The sequence below is a fragment of the Benincasa hispida genome, chromosome 11, assembly GCF_009727055.1.
Source record: "Benincasa hispida cultivar B227 chromosome 11, ASM972705v1, whole genome shotgun sequence".
In the NCBI taxonomy this organism is placed as follows: domain Eukaryota; kingdom Viridiplantae; phylum Streptophyta; class Magnoliopsida; order Cucurbitales; family Cucurbitaceae; genus Benincasa; species Benincasa hispida.
The window spans coordinates 23,668,145-23,688,085 of NC_052359.1; the positions used below are offsets into that span (position 1 = coordinate 23,668,145).

At 33.5% G+C, this 19,941-nt stretch overlaps 1 pseudogene; it reads right to left on the reverse strand.

The window, feature by feature from the left end:
* Nucleotides 1-16,635: 16,635 nt before the first annotated feature.
* LOC120089946 lies at nt 16,636-19,530 on the reverse strand (annotated as a pseudogene).
* Nucleotides 19,531-19,941: the final 411 nt, after the last annotated feature.

A 19,941-nucleotide genomic window follows, 5' to 3' on the forward strand; every position in this document is an offset into this window, starting at 1 on the left:
ATTATATGATATTACAATGATAACTATATAATTTTTTTTTAAACATAAATCATGTTAATAAATAAAATAATAATTTTTTGTCAACTAAATATTAGTGATAACTCTAGCTATTTTTTTTTAAATCTATTACCAAATAAGTCCTTAATTAAAATTGACCAAAAAGTGTTCTTCTAAACTAATTAAGAAAATATTTCTTTTATCCCATTCAAAATTTTTTTATTATTTTATTATATTTGTCTTTTGAATTAAATAATTAAATTTTAAAATTTATTATTTTTCAGTTTTCGTATTCGTCTGCCAGCAACTTGTTTAACAAGTTTTTCCTTTTCTGAGTAATCCTTGTTCAACGAGATGAATACACGTGTTACATAATTAAAATGGTATACTTGGGTTAAATGAGGGGGGAAAATATATGGATTTTTATTAAATATTAAATAAAATAAATATTTCATTAATTTAAGAAAATCGTAACTGTTTATTAGGAAGAGAAGATCGTAAAATTTTTTAGAAAATTGTAATTTATATGTTAATTATGTTGATTACTTTAACTTTATTTATATATAGTTGGAATTTAAAATTTTTTATTTGAATTTAAATTTTGGTTTTTACTCTTACAATTTACAAAGTTTAATTAATCGAATCTACATACGTTATAGTTAGATTTCATGAATAGCTTTTAGTTTTAAAAAAATTATTATGATAATAAAGTATAGGTTAGTTTTTCAGAGGCAATATTTACAAAACTCAAGCTAAATCATGGAGTCAAAAATATTTATTAATGACTTAAATTTCAATATTATTCAAAATTAGGAAAGAAATTTAATTATAAATGAAATAAAAGATAATTTATTTTAGAACTATTTGAATTAATATAATTAATAATCTCTAATTCAAATCTTTTAAAATTTTGTATTAATCCTCTTGGAGTAATTCATTATTTGATTATCTTTAATTTCAAAATTTTATCCAAACCAAACAAAATTTTAAAAAGAAAATTGAGAAGATTAAAATTTCATGATTATCTTTCTTAATTTCAAATTTGATTTAAACCAATATTTGTTAAAAAAAAAAATCATGATAATCCTTTCTTTTTTAAAAAAATGTTTTCGTGGGATGATTTGATTACCCTATTAACTTTAATTTTATTGTTCAGGATAATCTTTTCTATATTAATTTTTTTAATTTTAATTATGTGATCATCTTTTAATTTCAAACTTTAATTGAAACTAAAATACTATTTTTCTATATTTAAAAAAAATCATTATAATCCTAGTCAAAAAAAATCAATTCTAAATTCATTAGCGTGTATTTACAAAATTAAAAAGTGAAAAAAAAAAACATAAAAATAACCAATCACTTTGTCAATTTATTGACCTCTGAATTATTTGAACCTAAACTTAGAAATTTCTTAAACTTAAAAAACAAGGATTTTTTCTCTATCATCTTCAATATGTGGGGATTAAAAGATGAATCTGCCTGTATAGAAAAAAAACTGTAGAATCATATTAGAAAATAAATAAGTTACATTAAATCACTCTATACTATTTTTAACTATGAAAAGTGAAAGAAATTAAAAAAGATGACATACTTAACCAAAAAGAGAGAGAAGTGATATTCCTAAAAAAACTTAGAAGGTTAAAGAAGGAAAAAAAAACACACTCGAAATGATGTTGTTATTAACGAAGATAAACAAATACATGAATGCTACAATAAATTTCAAAAAAAAAAAAATGAAAGCAAAAAATTTGGAGAGAACGAGTTAACAATTTTTTTAAGAAAAAAAAATAAATTATATTTATTCTGAAACAAATTTTATTTATATTTCAAATCATAATTTGATTTAATTCTCAATCAAATTATATTAACTTGATGATGCTAAAGAAACATGGGTGGTAACAAAAAAATATCAAAACTTACAATGATGATATTATATTAAAATAAATTAATCATTTAAATAAATTGTTTAAATCTTTATTAATCAAATTATCTAATATATTCTAATGACCATCAACCAAAAAAGAAAAGGACCAATCAAAAGTTTCTTCACTTAAACCTTTTTAGATAATATCAATATAGATTATTAATTTTTCAAGTGTTAAAAACAATTTCATTATAATTTATTTATTTAGTGTAGTTTAAAATTTTCAATTAGTTTTTTATAAAAAAAATGTTTAGCTAATTTTTTTTATATATAAAACATACTTTAGTATTTAAAATTTATGATTTGTATCTATTTAGTCCCTAAACTTTTAAAAGTTACCATTTAATTTCTCGTGTATAAAAAATAGTTCTGATTTCAAGTAGATCATCGGTTTAAATGACATGGTATATATTTGTTGATTAGACATGATGATTTGACAAATATTATTAATTTTTTTAATAATAAATTGATGATTGGACAATGTGAGGTTGCATTATCTTTCTCCTCTTTTATTTCTCCCACAATCTGTCACGTTATCATAGGAATTAATTTAATAATCAATTCATATGTGGGTAGAAAATGAAGTAAACAATTACATTTTAATGTTGGATTGTATATCATAAAACTCGTAGTTTATAAAGTTAAACATATTTTATTATCAATAAAGATATTTGCTTTTTATTTAATAAGGTTGTTATTGAATATGTAAATTGCACTTGTAAAGATTAAATCCAACAAACTAAAATTCATGATTATTATATGAATACTTGAACTTTATGTGGAGACATGTAAATAGCCAAATTGGTTTATAGTATACGAATAAGGGTGAGTGTCTTATTCTTGTAACACTATCGAATACGGCCTACTCTATAGTTGTTACAATTTATTGTAAGATGCTACAAATGAAGTGATCCTGATTCGTTCATGTATTGACATGAAGAGTGGGGCATCCTATGCAATGAGTTTGTGTAAGTTCGGACCAAGAAATAAGTCACTCTTACTTTATAACACCATTTACTGTTTAAGACTAACTATTTTCGCATAGATGATCTAGATAACTCGATCTTAATCCTGAGCTAACTATGAACTCCTATTTATTTGGGATTATCCTTAGATTTGCATAGGTGAGGATTGACTCAACAGCATCATCTCAATAAGCCTCCCATTTTAAGGGTAAAACTGGGTAGATAGCTAGGGACATAGGGTGCAAGATGGAATTCAAGCCTACACGATTTAGGAATATGATGAATCCAAGTCTTGAATAAGGGGTCCCACCCTCTCATTGGCCCGAGAAGGATTCGATTTAGTGCTTGGATCACAAACCATTTGTTCATTAGAGGATCAGTAAAACTTAAGGAGCAAGATGTAATTTTGGGGGTAAAATAGCATTTGATCCAATTGTATTACGAACAACCTGTGAAATGTTGACTTACTAATTATGGTTAAATCAAGTGGCCACCAATATGTCTATAGTGAGAAGAGTGCAACTATCAACTATAGTGTTGTGACTCGGTAGTTAACGAATATTGATTAATTCGGTCTAAAGAGTTTAGCCAATTAATCTCAAATCGTTGGAGCTCATGATTTGTAGGTTCATAAGATCCCTCTACTAGCTCATAAAACATGAACACCTTAGATTAGTAAATTGAGTAAATTCGAAATGATCTCAATTTGAAGTGTTTAAATTGAATTTCAATTTGAAATGTTTAAATTGAATTTAGGGTTTTCAATTTTAAGTGTTCAAATTGCAATTAGGGTTTGAATAATTATATTGGACATAATTAAACATTTAATTTATTAAAATTAAATGAAATTAAATGAAATCAGAGAATTTATGATATTTAAATATTAATTACATGAATAGGATTCATGTTCAAAATTAGGTGTTTGATTAATTTAATATTTGATATTAAATTATTATTTAATTAATTAAAATCAAATTAGTTTTCAATTTATTATTCAATTTAAGAAATTGGTTTTTGATATTGAATTAATTAAAAAGAAAATTGAAAATTAAAATGAAGTGAAATTTTCCAAACACCTAGACCATTAATTTGAGACTTTTGAAGTGTCAATGTGCATGGTTTGTCAGGTTTTGCATGGTTAAAAGAAATAAAAACTTTCGAATTTCTCAGATTACTTGAGTGTTAACTGCTAGAAAATTTGTTTCTGCAGAAACGTTCTTGATCTCACGAACCCTCACCAATTTCCTTCACAATTCACTTCAATCTTGAGTTTCACCACTTAAATTCAAGGTTGAGAATAGTAGAGAAGTTCTCTTGGTAGTTCACTGAGGTTTTGAAGCTGAGAATTCGAAGAGAGCAGCTGGGTTTTGGAGGATTCTTCAAAGGTACATGTTCTTGAAATCCTTTTCTGCCAAATTATGATTTGCATGCTTTTTAGAACTCAAATTAAATGTAATTAGAGTGCTTATTGATTATGAATACTTCCGTTGCGTGCTTGTTTATCCCGACATTTAATTGGCACATTGTGTGATATTAATCATTGGTTTATAATTTTCCATGTAGAAGTTTGACCTAATGAGTAAAAACCAACTGACTATACTAAGACCGTTAGCCATAAAAGCCTTGTTTAATACTGAAATGTTCAATATGGCAACAACAGCTAAAAGACCAAATGTTTCTCCTAAGGAAAACGACCATCTTTGGCATCTAAAGTTAGGTCACATCAACCTCAATAGGATCGAGTAGTTGGTGAAATGTGGACTTCTAAAGAGTTTATAAGAAAACTCCTTGCCAGTGTGTGAATCATGTCTTGAAGGCAAGATGACCAAACGACCTTTTACTGGAAAAGTTATAGAGCCAAGGAAACCTTAGAGCTTATACATTCAAACCTTTGTAGTCCAATGAGTGTTAGGGCTCGAGATGGGCATGAATATTTCATCTCTTGATCTGTCACATACTTTCTCAGCATCGAAACATGGAAGACATTATGAACTAAAGAAAGTGATGGAGGCAATGCCAATGAGTAAGCTACAAACCAATTCGCTCCAAGACCTCGAAAGGTCCAATGAACCTCGGACTCAACTTCCCTTTCCTTCCAAACCTTAAAACACCCTTCATAGGTACCACCTTTAAGAACACTCTATCATCAGTCTCAAATTCTAGATTCTTACGTCTCACGTCGATATAGCTTTTCTATCTACTCTGAGTTGTTTGCATACGAGCCTTGATCTTCTGTATTGCCCTATTCATGGCTTGCACTAGCTCAAGTCCTAGCAATTTTCTCTCTTCTACCTCATCCCAACACACAGGAGACCTACAACTCTTCCCATAGAGGGCTTCAAACGATGACATGCCAATGGTAACGAATAACTGTTATTATGCTAATTCCATCAAATGCAAGTGAGAGTATCAACTCCCTGAAAACTCTAACGCACAAGTGCACAACATATTCTCCAATATCTGGTTCAAACATTCTTTCTGACCATCAGTCTGTGGGTGAAAAGTTATACTAAAATCCAATCGAGTATCCAATGCTAACTGGAGACTCTTCCAAAAACTAGATGTAAAATGAGGTTCGCTGTTTGACATAGTTGAAAATAGTATCAAAAGACGTGTGACAACCCCTTCCATATATAACTATAAAACTTAAGATGCTGAAAACTAACAATACTTTAACACGTTCAAGCTGAGAACTATGAAAACTGTCGTGAGCTTAAGAAATTCTTATCCGCTAAAAACATATATCTGAGCTTACCATTTTATCACAGGAAAACTTCATATGTGTAGTGGAGAAACTGGTCATGCTATATAATGCGTCATCTGAAGATACGTACCAAAACAAATCTGCTCAACTGAATATTGCTTCTATTCTAGAAGTGCCGACTGTGATGTCTCTCTTAGGATCTACATGTCTAAGAATAACTCTGTCTAATTAAGTCTCACATTCATGAGAAACTCATCATGAAGCTCTATATTGTCATAGGCTATAAAATTGCTTAAGCCAATCCTCATATTATTCTTTAGCCTTAAAACAATCACATATCATTACTTAGACCCTGCTGAGGACGAGTCTAAAATTCCCTCTGAAAATGAGGTTTTGAAGTCCCTAGATGTTAAAGCATCAGTCAATTGATAACACATTTCTATAACCTCGTAATAACCGTAATTGATCCCTATAGTTAGTTTTTACGATAAAATCTTCTTGATTCATAAGTCATAGTTTGAAGTACTCGTACTCCCTAAAGCTAGTTAATTCATTACCCATGCAAGGGAAAACATACACTGCTCCAAACCCACCTATAGCAACTTCTTGTTATCAACTTAACTTTATTACAAGTCTATCCCTTATACCAATGGTGATATGGAAGATCCAACTTACTTACTTTTGTGCATATACCACTTTTGTCTACCTCAAGTTGGATTAAGTTCCTTTTTCAATCAAATTGATGGTCTTGTTAGTTCATGTTTCGAACTTGAACACTACGTCAACATCCCTTAAATATTACTAATGCCCTCAATGATTTACCTCTTAACTAATGAAGCCTCAACATACCATGTCAATAGTTCTTGAACATCTACTGTTACTAGTAACTCCATTTTAGCTTATCCTTTCTCAACCTTTTATTTTGGTAATAGATTCTTGTGTTAAAAAAAAGTTCCATACCAATCACTTATGTAAGTTATCTTTCCATCCAACTCATATTCTCCTAAAGTTCCACATGATAATGAGATATTTTTATTTTATACCAAAACAAATCCCTTGTAATCCCTCATATCATGCCTCCAAACCATACTTAACTACGGGTTTTGAACACATTAAATTCCTTTCTCTTTCTAAAAGAGTAAACTTTCTTGGATACTTATTTTTTCCCATATTCCAAATGGAACACAATCTAATAACTACCCCAACTCCTAACTAACAGACAAAGCATTGGAAGTATGAATGAGAGGTAGAGACACGCAACTGTTGACGCGTAGTAAATGCATGGAAAAATAGATAAAATGAAGATGTCTTCATCGCAGCCCTAAGTTTGACTGCAAGGGCAACCTCTTATGCGATCATGCTACACACACTTAAGCCTATTTCTTGGATGCATGCGATGTATATGCGAAGTGTCGAGAGGCCTTATTCCCAAGTCTCTATTCCCGCTCATGTGCTCCCACACATAAAAAAGATGATCGCATACCACCGTATCCTACTTCTTGGACGCATGCAATATCCTCTCCGTAGGGTGCATACGTTGTGTAATAGCAAACGAAGTTTATTCCTAAGTTCCCCATTCTTGCTTATGCGTTCCAATCCGCTCTTTCGAGACTTAGATTTGGTTTTAGACTACTCTCTCAAGTATGCCTAAATGATGAATGATGCACTCATAAGACAAGGTAACCGCATAAACTTGGCTGACGTAAGATTATTCCTATCTCTAGTGAATATTTGATTACAATGCTTAATGCGACCAACCACTTACCCTCCCGGGCAGTTAGTTGTTGCTGACTTTACTCATAGACAAGCGTTGTGTCCACCTATATACAGGCATTGCTACAACTTCACACTAAGCAAATAAGGTTTTCTCACAACACTCACGCAATGCACACCTCTCGGTGGTTTGTTACATGCTTCATATTCCTATGTCGCATGATTAAGTATGCGATACTCTAGCAATCTCACTAAGTGATGCAATGAATGTTAACAATGCTAAGTAAAGGAAGATGGAGATGGAATCAAAGGAAACAGAAATGCATTGATCATAAAATGTATTAATTTCTTAAGCCAAAATGTAATACAATACAATAAAAGAAGAGGAAATGAAAGGACCAGTTGGAAGCAATGTCGTGCTTCCAGCGGATGTGTGTCAAGGCTTCTGGTGGTGCCATGGAAGGGCGGTGGAGCTGACTCTCTTGAGATCTAACTCTGACGAAGGCTTCGATTGTCACTCGAAATGGATGAAGGGGATGAAGAACTCTCAAGCTTTCTTCTAACACATTCGTCTGGATCACAAGGATCCACCCAAAGGTAGAAAACCTTGCATGAAAAGAAATTCTGCTCATCGGCTTCTATATATAGAGCTTGATCGCCAACAGTATTAATAGACCTGGTCTGATTCTGACATTCGCGGCGCATTGGTCTTTTTCTGAGTCTCTACTGCTAACGGCGTGGTAGGTGAAATGTCAACATCATCTTTTGATTTTCCCGAGATATGCGTTGATGCTTCCATTCCACCAACCTTGCGTTCATCCCTCTATTATGGTTATCATCGTGTAGCCGCAAACTTGCAATGACCGCATTCGCTTGATTACCGCAACTTTTACACGATGACCGCAATCGCTTGACGATCGCAACTCCTATATGATGGATGCATGCAGTTGATTATCATAACACCCATGCGTTGAACGTATGCGCTCGCGTTTGTGATGGAGAATTTCTCCGCATGCGGTCGTCTATGCGATAGCCCAGCTTCCGCGTCTGCGTCCCCTTTTTGCGTTAACTACAAAGATAGAAAATTTAACGCATAATAACGCATATTAGTGGATAAGTCGAGATTCTTGATGTTGAATGATGCAAACACAATTTCTCATGAATTCCTAACATAATTGCCGCATATTCTGCTTAACAGCCCTTATAATCCAAAATAAAAGGCCTAAGATGACATGCATTTCTGCCTGTCATCATATACTAAAGATTATTTTGACTATTTACTTGAACCTGATCCACCTTTATGTCTCCACATAAGGTTCAAGTACTCATCCAATAGTCAAGGAACTTTCAAGTTTATTGGATTTCTATTTAAGCAATAGATCTATTCAATAACACCTTTATTGAATTTTCAGAATAAGTTCCATTGTTTACATACCACTAGTTTTATGACATAAAACCCAACACATTTATGGGCTAAAACAAGCGTCTAGATCATGGAACATAGATTTAACAGTGTGGTCAAATCGTTTGGCTTTGATCAGAATGTTAACGAGCCTTGTGTTTAGAAGAAAATCATCAATAACTTAGTAGCTTTCTTGATACTATATTGGATGATATCCTACTCATTGGGAATGATGCAGAGTTTTTGACTGACATTAAGAAGTGGCTAGTCGTCCAGTTCCAAATTAAAGATTTGGGTGAGGCGTAGTATGTTCTAGGAATCTAGATCTTTCAGGATCGTAAGAACAAGAGGTTAGCCTTGTCTCAGGCATCATACATTGATCAAATCCTGATCAGGGCAGGATTCCAAGAGGGGTTTATTACCCTTCAGGCATGGAATCGTATTGTCTAAGGATCAGTATCCTAAGACACCTCAAGAGGTTGAGGAGATTAGATGGATTCCCTATGCTTCAGCTATTGAAAGCTTAATGTATGCAATGTTATATGCTAGACCTAACATTTACTATGTAGTAGGGATTGTCAGTCATTATCAATCCAATCCAGGATTAGATCACTGGACAACAGTCTAAACGATCCTCAAGTATCTTCGGAAAACGAGAGACTACATGCTCGTGTATGGAGATAAGGATTTGATCCTTACAGGATACACAGACTCTAACATTCAGACTGATAGAGATTCTTGTAAATTGACATTAGGGTCAGTGTTCACTTTGAATGGAGGGGCTGTAGTGTGGCGAAGCATCAAGCAAGGATGCATCGCAGACTCCACTATGGAAGCTGAATATGTAGCCACTTGTGAAGCAGCTAAGGAGGCTGTTTGAACCGGTTTTGCATCTTGAGAAGAGGAGGGAATTTCCCTACCGCTTCTGAGAGTGATTGCGCTTACATTTGCATGCTTCGATTAAGCGAGGAGCTTTCTTGATGATTTACTCTCAAGCTTCCTTACAGTAGTTGCAAGTTGTGTGATTTGTGTGCCCAAGTTTGAGAAGCCTTGTCTAGTCTTTTGTTGAAAAGATTTTGTGTCCTGTTGTAGTTGTTTGGTTTCTTGTTGAAGTTGTATGTTGTCCTTTTATAAATTGTGGAGTTCCTGTTGAAATTTCAAAGAGTGGTCAGCAAGGGATTTCACTACATCCTTGAGAGACGTACCTTAGAAGCTTGAAGAAGATTGATTTTGGTTCTTGTATTGCCCTTGAGATCCCCATTTGAAATTGGGATGATCTCGCCACCCTTGGATATAAGTTTGCCTATGGGGGTTATACTTCCTTTGGAAACCTCCTATTGCATTCACTTGAGATTGACCTTGTGGGCAAGCTTTGGAAGCATGTCCATGTTGGGATTGGTGTCTTAATTCTCTCGGAGTCTTGTAGTTTGTAAACATTATACACATTATTATGAATAAAATAAGAGTTATTTTATTTTTCATTTACTCATATCCAATAAATAAAGCTCCATGGTTATTGTATGAAAATTTAAGCATGTATATGAGATATACAAGTGGATCATGCCTTAAGTGATAACCTAAAAAGTTCTATAGTATAAGGATTAAGAAGGGATACTTGATCCTGATGACACTATGGATACAACCCACTTTGTAGAGGCTTACAAGTGTTGTGAACTACTGCAGATGGTTGATTTTGACCATTCATGTGGAGACATGCGAGCGGGGGTGTCCTATACAAAGAGTTTGTATAAGACCAGACCACGAGGTGACTAGCCTCTTTATATGACGCCGTTGATACTTGAGATTTACATCTCACCTAAACGACCATAGATGATATGACCTCAATCCTGAATGTTCTGGGAACTCCTGCATTTGAAGGTGGTCCTTTGATTAGTATGGGTGAGAGTGGCTAGATTGCTAACTCAACAAACCTACCTTTTTGGGGATTTGTCTGACTTGGGAGCTAGGAACTCAGTTACACTAGATGGAATTCACTCCTTCCCCGAAGTAGGGGTAAGTAGATAGATTGTTCCTTTAAGAGTTACTTTCGAGTCTTGAGCATAATGGCCACAACTTCTCTTTGGAAGAGAGGACTCAGTCATAATAGGACTATGACTTATGTTCATTAGATGGATCAGTGGTACTTAAGGAGTTAGATGTAACTACAGGGGCATAACGGTAAATCGGCCCAGCTGTACTTACGAGTGATCTGTGAAGGGTTATCACACTGTTGGTTGGTTGATATGGACATAGAATATATCTGTAGTAAGAACAGTGCAGTTATCGGTCTTTAGTGGAGTGCCCGGCAATTAATGGATGATGGACCCATGACTAAAGAGCTTAGTCAATTATTCATGTACTGTTGGTGCTTCAAGCTATAGGTCTATAAGGTCCCCTTGGTAGCTTAATGTATTCAAGTTGAGAATCAATTCTTGGTGTTGATTTGAAATGTTCCAATTGACAATAGGAAATTCAATTATATATGATCTAATCAGATGTATGAGATATATCAAGTGGAGGATTAATGTAAATATGATTTACATTAAGTACCATAGAAAAAGAACTATGGTTTATATACTTCATGAGATGAAATATTAAAACTATAGGTTATAAATATAATATGGTAAGTTGGTTATCATATATATTTATAATAATATTAATTATTGGATAGTTATCTCTTTTTCTCTAATAACCAATTGAGTGGGAGGTTATTTGTGGTTTTATGGTAACTGTGAGATAAAAAGGAAAAATATTTTCCTAAATTTAAAAGAGTTACTTGACTCGGAAAGAAACTCACAAAAAGACTATCAAGTGAAATTGTTTCACTAAACAATAGATGATAGAGAGGCTAAACGATCGTGGAGTGTTACTATACGATAGTTCACTCAGCTGGTCGTAGCTAAACGATTGCAGGGCATTGTCTATATGATAGGCTGCCATCTTCTACACGATTAAGCATTTGTCTATACGATAGACACTTCTCATCTTCCACTTGCTCAATCGTCTACACGATTGTTGTTCCTCCAGTCTCTTCCTTTAACCAAGTCCATACAGAGCCCACAACTCCTAGATTCTCCACCGAGAATACGAAGGTAACTATTGTGGTAGTGTCCTTACTCAACTCGATTGAGTTCTAGGTTCTGAAGGCCGTTCGTTGGGTTTGTGATTATTGTGATCGTTGGGTTCATGTTCGTTGTTGATCGTGCTGTGTTGCGGTTGTTCTATTCGAGTGTTCGTGTATTGCTATCTTGGACGCTTGGAGACTGATCGAGGGAGTTTGAAGAATGAGTCTTCAAAGGTATGACACTCTATCCCTTGATTATCTTAAAGCATGTTGTAATTTCTAATTATGCATGACCTCTTAGTTTTTGTTTCTTGTACTGTAATTGTGTATCTTCAATATCGAATGGAATTTGGAACAATCTTTCCGCTGCTTATGGAAATCCTCATGTCTGATTTCCTTCAGTCCAACCACACCACATGCTCCACACATTTTAATTTGAGGGAGTCCTCCTTGAGCAACTTGAGTAAAAAGGGAAACTAGATTAGATACTTAAGTTCTTAACAAACTAACTGATGCGTGGAAAATGGAGTAAATAAATATGCATTCATTGTTCGTTCTTCATGCGTCGCTGGTCATGCGTTGGTCTAAAGGATATACAATATGCATCTGATTACCATGCATTCCTGCCATAAGTTTTCTTGCTCTCTCACCAAATATAGTGAGATCACGAGTTTCTGAGGTGATCCGAGGTCGAACTCAGGGACTTGTAGCTAAATGTTATGAAGTAAAGTGTTTTCGACGAAGAATAAAAGAATATTGAAGTTTAAGGGCTATGCACTACTCCTACTCCTAACTAAACAGATTAAGCAATGGAAGTATGATTATGAGAGTTAGAGACATATTAACTGTTAACGCGTAATAAGATGCATGGGAAAATAGATAAACTGGTAGGGATGACTTCATTGCATCAATAAGCTTGATCGCAAGAGTAAGCCCAGTTAGCGCAAGCTATGCGATCATGCTATACACACTTGACAAAGACGCATGCGATACATATGCGATAGTGTCGAGAGAACTTATGTCTAAGTCATCGATTCTTGCTCACGTGCTCCCACACATAAACGAGATGACCGCATACCACCGTATCCTACTTTTGGACGCATGCGATGTGACCGTATACTTTCATATCCTATCTATATGGTGCATACGCTGTGTAATAGCAAACATAACTTATTCCTAAGCTTCTATTCTTGTTTATGCATTCCAATCTGACTCTCTCAAGCCTAGATTTGGTTTTTAGACTACTCTCTCAAGTATGCCTAATTGATGAATGATGCGCTCATAAGACAAGGTAATCACATAAAGCATGGTTGACATAAGATTATTTCTATCTCTAGGAACACTTCTTACTTTGCTTAATGCGTTCAACTACTTACCCTCTCGTGTAGTTAGTCGCTGCTGATTTTTGCTTATAGACAAGCATTGTGACCGCTCATAGACAAGAGTTGCTACATCCTAACACTAAGCAAAGAGAATTTCCTCACAACACTCGCGCAACGCACACCTCTCGGTTGTTTGCTACGTGCTTCATATGTTTATCCCGCATGATTAAGTATGGGATACTCTAGCAATCTTACTTAGTCGAGCAATGAAAGTAATGGATGATAAGAAGAGGTAAATGAAGATGGAATCGAAGGAAGTAGAGAAATGCATTGATCACAAAATATATTAATCTCTTAAGCCACAATGTAATACAATACAAAGATAGAAGAGATATGGAGGGCCAGATGGGCAATGTCTTGCTTCCATCAGATGTGTGTCAAGGCTGCCGGTGGTGCCATGGATGGGTGGTGGAGTAGTCTCTCTCAAGATCTATCTCCGACGAAGCTCCGGTCGTCACTCATAATGGTTGAAGGGATGAAGAACTCTCAAGAATATCTTCTCACGCTTTCGTCTGGATCACAAGGATTTGCCCTAAGGTAGAAGCTCAGATTCTTTGAAGTTGTGCTCTAAGGCTTCTACTTATAGAGCTCGATCGCCGACAACATTAATGGTCCTTCTTTGAATTTCTGCTGCTAACGGCATGATGGACCTACTCTGAATCTTTGCTACTAACGGCGTGGTATGTGAAATATCAACATCACCTTTTGATACTCCCAAGGTATACGTTCATGCTTGGTTTCCGAGGTATCATCGCATTCCACCACCCTTGCGTTCATCCCTCTATTATGGTTATTACTCTGTAGCCACAACTTCTATGCGATGGACGCGTGCGGTTGATGATCGCAACATCCATGCGTTGACGTATGCGATCGCCTCCACGATGGTCAGATTTATCGCATGCGATAGATTCCTGCGTTAGCTACAAAAGTAGACAATTGGACGCAAAATAACGCATAATAGTGGGTTAGCCGAGATTTTCATTGCTGATCGATGCAAGCTCACTTTCTCATGAATTCTCAGTATAATCACCGTATATTCTACTTAACAGCCCTCATAATTCTAAATAAAAGGTCTATAATAATGTACATTTATGCCTGTCATCATTAACCTCTTTAGCATGAACAACATCATATTCAAGAGTCCTTGGTCTAAAATTCTGTGAATTCTCCGCCATGGTTGATATTAGCTCACTAGCGTTAGTGGGCATTTTGTCAGCTAGAGCTCCATCGGCGGCCACATCAATGTTGCTCCTCTCAGATGGAAGCAATCTTGAATAGAAATATTGCATAAGGTATTGGTTAGAAATTTGATGATGGGGAAAGGAAGCACAAAGTTGCTTATACCTTTTCCAATATTCATATAGAGACTCTCTTACCAATTGTTTTATTCTATATATTTCTTTTCTAATATTATTAGCCTCAGATGCAGGAAAAAAAATTCTAAAAACTTTTTCTTAAAACCATTCCACATGGTAATTTATCCTGCCGACAAGTAATATAACCAATCTTTAGCCACATTCTTCAAGGAGAAGAGAAAGGCCCTAAGATTAAGTTGTTCTTGTGTTACCCGTGTAGGTGCATACCATCACATACCAAATGAAATTCTTTCATGTGTTTGTGTGGGTTCTCCCTTGGATTACCTCGAAAAGTGGGTAAAAAGATGAACTAAAGCGGGTTTCAATTCAAAAGGTACCGTAGTCTTCGGATATACTATACATAACGATTGTTGAGTGTAATTTGGTTCGGCAAACTCTCTTAACGTTTGCTCCCTTGCTTCACCTATAGTCTTTGTTTATATTGGTTCCTCTTCTTGACTTAATTTTTCAAATTCTTCTTCTTCTCTTCTTGTTCTTTCCTTCCATAAAAGAAGATTACTATGGTCCTCCGAACTGAGCCCTTATGGAATTTGTGATCATATCTTGCAGCTGTTGAACTGAAGGGGAGGCAATAGAGATGAATTATTGCAGCTGATTTTCCTGTATGATAGTCTTTCCTTTGTCATTGACTTTGGCAACTAGAGTTTGACTTGTCTCAGCAGTTTCTCGAGTCTGCATTTGATCTCTTAAGGTGACGATTTCATAATCTCGCTCCTCAACAACTTCCATTAGGAGATCTATTTTTCTCTCCATCTCTGCCATAGTCGCCTCGATTGTTACATCAGCCATCATGATAGACATCATATTAAGGTGTGATTCTTTCGTTGGTTGGTCAGAAGTAGAGTTATCAAATAAGGGATTTTCTTTGCTAACGAACTCGCCTTTAGGAGATTCCATTAACTGTTCCAAGATTTTCTTCGCAAGGGCAGAACCTTGTTCTTGTTTTTGCATGGTCTCCTTCAAACAACTGCGGGTGATAGGTCCTGTGTAATATTTGCTTGTAATAGTTACTTTACATGCAGCTTTCTTTGATGTCATTGCTTGATTTGATTGTTGAGAGAGAGATGAGAGGTAGAGAGGTCTCACTAGGCGTGCCAATTTGTTCGCACAGAGAAACTTGTTTCGTGGAGTTGAATTTGTGTTGATGTAGATTTGATGATCTCTAATACTTGATCATCTGATTCTCTCTTAGTTAAATACATACGCTTGATTTGAGGAAACGGAGCGTGTGATGTTCTTGAAGTTGAAGTCTTGAAAGAATGCTCGTATCTCAAGAGGACTTCAACTTTCAAGTGTGGTCAGCTTTGGGAGTTAGAGAGTCTTCTCATTTTAGAGAATTCTCTCTAGGCTCTTTAGAGTCTAAAATTTCTGACCCCTTACAAATGAAGAGAACACCTCTATTTATAAGTTCTGTGGGTTTGGGCTTGGTTGGTCCATGAATCTGACTCTTGGGCCCCAACTAGTCGAATTTGGGTCTTAGTTGGTCATTGGACCAGATTAAACCTATTTTTGGACTCAATTGGACTTTAGTCTAAATTTTAATATTTAATTAGATCAAAATAATTAATTTGATCTAACGGTCAAGATGAAAACATGTGACATCATCGACATTAGCCAATTTATGTCTTCAATTTCAATTTGGGACACATATCAACTTTTAATTTTAGTCCCAAATTCAATTATTTATAATTTCGCCATTATTTTGAGAAATAACATGACAATTTGTGATTGGTCCATTTCTCATTCACCAGTGTGCTTATAATTTTCATCAATTAAACATTTAAATTTTCATAAGCAAATCAATTTGTACTCTCATTTAGTTAAGACTTCCTCTGAGAATTGTCCGTATCCATTTTAACATTGTCTTTTCCGTCAATTCAATATTTGAAGAAGTCTATACATGTGTAAGAACTGATTCATTAACGATTTGCAAAGGTGATCTTAATAAATAACATAAGGTACGTTGATTCACCTATGATAATTTAAGAATTTAGTTGAAACAATTGAAAGTCTCACATCACATAATATTCTTTTTTAATAGAATTAGAAGGGAGGTGAAAATTAATACACTTACTATTAAACTTTTGAGTAAGAAAAAACTAAAATGCTGAAATTATAATTGGCAGAAGAAAAGGAAGTCAAACTTGTTCCATATGGATCCTTTCCAACATTTCATTCACAGCTGCAGTAATCTCACTCACAGTGCTCAGTTTACAATCATCTTCCATCTGCCCATTCAAATTATTCAATCAAATATTAGCAAATTAAACTCCATTTTTATTTTATATTCTAAGACTCATCTTTGTCCTTTATCTCCATTTCAAACTTACTTCAAATTGATGGATTTATTAACAATTTAATTTAGAAGTCAAATTTGAATTTCAACTATTCAAATGATAGAAAGATGTAAACAAACAAAAATAGAAAACGATACTCTAAAAAAGATGTACCAATCTCCATGTTTCTCACTCCTATCACTCACACTAAAAAAAATTAAAATATATTTTTAAAAAAAGAAGAATAGTTTGTCACATGTCAGATTATGATAGGACAATTTTGTAAGATACACAAAGACAGATATTACTTGAAAATCATAATGGTTACTTCCGATATTGCACAATGCTACTTGATTATCATTATTTATTTACTTTGAAGAAAAAACAACAAAATAGTATTCATCTATAGGCTGAGTAGCTTGGTGCTTCACTTTTTAATAAATAACAAAACAAAACAACAAAATAGAACCATCTTCCACAATTATTTATTATAACAACTTTTTCTTTAGTTTTCTATTTCTAAAAGTGGTTGTTCCTTCTAATTTCTTTACCAGACTATTTTTATCTTTCTTAAGAAAATATTAGAATTATTAAAAGAAACAATATTTTTCTTTTCAAAAGTTTTGAATTGGATCATGAAAGCAGTTGTAAAAAGTAGATTAATCGGGCTGTTATGTCTATAAACTTAATTTTTAGAAATTATAAACAAAAAATTTATACTTCATTTGATAATCATTTGACTTTTAATTTTTAATTTATGAAATTTAAGCTTATAAACACTTCCTCAACCTTTAAATTTCTTGTTTAGGTATCTATTTTTTTATCAACGGTTTAAAAAAACTAAGCCAATTTTGAAAACAAAGAACAAAATAGTTTTTAAAACTTTATTTTTGTTTTTGAAATTGGTTAAGAATCCAATTCTTTTACCTAAGAAAAATACAAATAATTATAATAAATAGAGAGAAAATAAACTTAACTTTTAAAATAAAAAACTAAACGTTAATTACCTCATTTTAAAATTTAAATGAAACGAATAATATTGAACTTTGAAGTTCAACTTTTGTAGTAAAAAAAAGTATTTATTTTTTACTTTTAAATTACAAATTGACTTAAAAACAGGCCTAAGTCAGTGGCCGATGAAGGTAAAGTTAATTATAATATCTAACTGTTACCTTAACACTGAAACAATAGAGAAGCTTTTCGCAAATGGTCGTGACATTAACGTGAAGAATGAAAAGGTGAAGAGAATGGAAATGCAGCACAAGTTTGAGCAGCTGTTTGGGGCGATTCTCCGCCATCATCTTGATATTGGCATAGCTTTCTATCACCGTCACCTCGACGTTCGCCGCCGCCGCCACCCTCAAGTTAACGGAATAATAATCATGAGAGGAGAAAATATTATTGTGTTTCTCGGCCTCTAAGCACTGCACGGCTTGTTGTAGCTCCTTCACGAAGTTGATCGNTAGCTTCATTTTCAAATCTCTAAACAAAATCCTCCAAATTATTTTAAAAAATCCTATTTAAAAATAACCTATTATTAAAAAATCATTTCCGTCTCTAAATTTTCATATAATAATAACAATTAAGTTCCTATTATTAAAAATCTCTTAGAAATTAAGTGCCAACTTTCTTATCCTGCGACTCAATATTTATATTTTATTAAAAGAAAATTAATTTTGAATCAGGTTATCGATCTACATGCGTAAGAAATTTCATTAAATTTTAATAAAATTTTTGTTAGTAAAGATTAAATCGTTTCAAATTGTAAAGTATATGGACTAAAATTATTACTTATAAAAATTTAAAGACTAAATTGTTAAAAAAAAATTAAAATTACATAGACCTAAATTGTTACCAATTAAAGTTCAAAAACCAAATTGTCAATTTGCAGAAGGTTAAGAGACTAAAAGTAATTTTTGATCCATTAATAAAAAATAGACATAACTTAAGCCTACAATGGAAAATATGATAGAACGGAAAGAATAGTGATGTGCTTCGAAAAAAATGAATTAACTTACAAACTAACTAACTTGGGAGTGTATAGTGAGTCGTATCCATGTTCAACCAGTTTATCCAATCATATGATAGAATTTTTTATACGTGTAAAAAGATAGATGTAGTTTAAGATGTACAGTTAATATTTAGAAAAATTGATTTATACGACAAATATATTTTAAGAAGCCAAAACCATGACTTCAACTTTTTTACAATTACAAATGTGGTAATCACATAGAAATCATCAAATAACAATTAAATTTTTAGGCGAAAGTTTTTTTGCTATATTTGCAAAAATGCAAAACCTAAATACACGCCCCCAATTTTCAATTTTTTTTTTTTTTTTTTTTTTATTAAAGTTGCAATTTTCCCTAATATTTATATTATTATTACCTTTTGGTTATAAGAAGAAGGTGTGATGGATTTGAGAATAGAGAGATACTCATTCATTTGCTTTCTCCGATTGCGTTCAACAGCAATGTGGATCATTCTCTGCTTCTCAATTTCCTCAATGTTCTTCACCATCTTCGCCGTCCTCCGTCGCTTCTGCCGCCCTCTCTTCCCTGCCGGACAGTATCCCGACCCACCTTTCACATTTTCCGGTAAGGACGACCCATAATAATTCTGTGGATTAAGAACTCCACCTCTTCCCCTTGGTTGTTGCAGATCCTTCCATCCATAACTAATCAACTGATCTTGTTGGAACATCACAGATTCCAATCCTAACACCATTTCCCCCCCCTTTTTTTTTGTTCTAGAAAGGGAAGATGATTATTATAATTGAATATGAATATTGATTGTGAAGAAGGGGCAATGAGTCTCATCAGAAATGATACTATTTATACATGGGAATCACTAAAAAACAAAGGGTTTCATTTTATTTTACTTTATATATATAATATGATGAAAACAAGTTTTTCTATTCTTTTATAATTTGTTTATTTAATATTTTACATGTAAGACAGAGGCCATTATTGAAATGGGGGATGCATACAAACTATTTGATAGAATTCTTCTCCTCATTCACTTCAACACAAATTCCAAATAAAAAAACAACTATTTTCTCTCTCTCTTTATGACTCTTTTTTCAACCCCAACTTTAATATATAATTTAAAACTGCCCATTTCATTTTTAGAAAAACA